Source organism: Bos grunniens, chromosome 5 (assembly GCF_055505025.1).
Source record: "Bos grunniens cultivar Pamir isolate PY7600 chromosome 5, Bosgru_T2T1.0, whole genome shotgun sequence".
Classification (NCBI taxonomy): Eukaryota; Metazoa; Chordata; class Mammalia; order Artiodactyla; family Bovidae; genus Bos; species Bos grunniens.
The window spans coordinates 29550232-29553094 of NC_141169.1; the positions used below are offsets into that span (position 1 = coordinate 29550232).

General features: G+C 36.8%; 1 non-coding gene across 1 annotated transcript; it reads left to right on the forward strand.

Annotated features, from left to right (window-relative positions):
* The first annotated feature begins 630 nt into the window (after positions 1–630).
* On the forward strand, positions 631–761 carry LOC147371604 (small nucleolar RNA SNORA38). The gene has a single exon (XR_015164976.1). It is a non-coding gene; the product is annotated as a small nucleolar RNA SNORA38 (small nucleolar RNA).
* The last annotated feature ends 2102 nt before the right edge of the window (positions 762–2863 follow it).

The following is a 2863-nucleotide window of genomic DNA, read 5'->3' on the forward strand; positions in this document are numbered from 1 at the left end:
TAGTCAAAAGTCATAAATTTTCTAAAATACATACATATACATACTATATATGTATACACACACACACACACACACACACACACACAAGCTTTTCTATCATCCTTGATAAAAGCTTGAGAAAGAACAACAACAAAAAAGAGATGGAGAAACTGGAAAACATAAGTGAAATGAAATGGGAGCACTGAATATGAAATAGAAAAGGTGAAACAAACTAGATAAAAGTATAAAATTATCATATAGTCCAGTTGTTTTTAAACATGGCTGCTCATTAGAAACACATCTGGAGTTTTGGAGAAGAATAGCAATAATTTGGGCATTTATATTTTTCAAAAGATTCCAAGATAATTCTGTTATGCATCTGGATTTTTAAAAGTGATTACAAGTTTTTCTATGAAATCATAGTTTTAGTGATATAGAATTCTATTATTTTCTGTTGACTGATCATGATACAAAGATATTAAGTGTATAATAGTTATATAATCAAAATAGTAAAAAGTGTTTTAGAGGAGGAAATGGCAATCCACTCCAGAATTCTTGCCTGGAAGTTTCCACGGGCAGAGGAACCTGGCTGGCTACAGTCTATTGTGGTCGAAAAGAGTTGGACACAACTGAGCAACTGAACCTACATGACCCTCCTACAAAAGTGTGTCTGTGGTTTCCTGTCTTTGGACACGTAAGACTTGGAGGCAAAGAAATGTGGATTTGGAGGAGTCTGTGGCCAGCTTCCTCCCTGCAGGCCCAAGATCAACCATCCAACATAGAAAAGCCTTTGATTTCTCCATCAAGTCTGAATGAGAGTCTTGCTGTGTAGAGTATTCTTGGTTGTACATTCTTCCCTTTCATTACTTTAGACATAACGTGCCATTTGCTTCTGGCTTGCAGAATTTCTTTTGTGAAATCAGCTGATAACCTGATGGGAGTCCCCTTGTATGTTATATGCCATTTTCCCCTTATTGCTTTTAGTATTTTATTAATATCTTTGTCTTTAATTTTCACAGTTTTGATTACTATGTGTCTCAGTGTCTCCTCCTTGGGTTTATCCTGTCTGGGATTGTCTGCACTTCCTAGGCTTGGTTGACTATTTCCTTTTCCATGTTGGGGAACTTTTTAGCTATTATTTCTTCAAACATTTTCTTGGGTCCTTTCTCTGTCCCTTCTCCTTCTGTTGTTGTTGTTCAGTCACTAGTCTTTTATGACTCTTTGTGACCCCGTGGATTGCAGCACACCAGGCTTCTCTGTCCTTCACCATTTCTCGGAGTTTGCTCAAACTGATGCCCATTGAGTCGATGATGCCATCCAAACATCTCATCCTCTGTTATTACCTTCTCCTCCTGCCTTCAATCTTTGCCGGCATCAGGGTGTTTTCCAATGAGTTGGCTCTTCTTATTAGGCGGCCAAAGAATTGGAACTTCAACTTCAGCATCAGTCCTTCCAATGAATATTCAGGGTTGATATCCTTTAAGATTGACTGCTTTGATCTCCTTGCTGTCCTGGGGACTCTCAGGAATCTTCTTCAGCTCCATAGTTCGAAGGTATCAATTTTTCAGTGCTCAACCTTTTTATTGTCCAGCTCTCACATCCATACATGACTATTGGAAAAACCATAGCTTTGACTATACAGACCTTTGTAAGGCAGTCTGTAAAAAACAGACCTCTGTTTTTTAACGCACTGTGTAGGTTTTTCATTGCTTTTCTTCCAAGGAGCGAGGGTTGACCATAAGGACATTTTTCAGCAAAGTCAAACTTTTAGGTTATTGCTATCCAATAGATGTGAAATGGATCTCATTGTTGGTTTAGTTTGCCTTTCCCCAGTTACTAGAGATGTAGACTAGTTTTTTACATATATTATTGGTTATTTGTATTTCTTCTTCTGGAAATGGTTTTTTCATACCTTTTGTCCATTTTTCTATTTGGTTGTTTATCTCTATTTTTATTGTCATTGTCGTTGGTTTGTAGGAATTCCTTACAGATACCCATCTTTTTCTAACATGTATGTTAGAAATATATATGTTGCAGATAACTTCTTCCCATTTCCCTATCACTTATGTTTTAATCTTGTTTAAGATGTCTTTTATGTAGGATGTTTTAACTTTGTTAATTTTATAGAAATTGTCCATTTTTCAAAATTTGATATAAAAAATTAGATCATGAGCTATTCTATTTTTTTTTTTTCAGATAATTTTAAAGGTTTTGTTTTACAACTTTAGGTTTTTCACCCACCTGGAGCATATTTCGCCTTCTTTTTCTGTCTTCTGAAGCTTCTGGGGCTCACCATTTGCTTCTTCACCACATTTCTCTAGTGAGAAGTCTTTGACATTCTAGACATCTTACTTCCTCCCTCTGAGTCTTTCTCTTAGAAACAACGGAATGGGAACATAAATGAAGCTCCAGGCTTAGAAAACTAGCTATTTGAAAGCCTATAAAGAAGAAGCAAGTGGCAACGATCAGGTAAAAGGAGACATTGGGAGGAATCTCTGCAAAAGATGATACATAGGGTGGTTCTTCACCCTTCACACCAAGAATCTGAGAACCCTGGAAGAAAATTTATGCTTGTGGGGAGAAGGAAGAGTGTCTCAGAGAGCTGGCCCTGAAAGAAGGGAGGTGTAGACTTGAGATAGGATCCTAAAAAAAACCTTTTTATTTGGTACTGGGGTATAGCCAATTAACAGTGTTGTGATAGTTTTCAGTGGACAGTGAAGGGACTCCACCATACATGTACATAAATCCATTCTCCCCCCAGTTATGTCCTACTTTTAAAGTTCTTCCACATCTACTTTTTTTAAAATTTTCTACTTTCTTACTTTACCTCTCTCCCCTACCTTCAAGTCCTGTGAGCTTTTTTTTTTTTTTTTTTTTTGTCTTG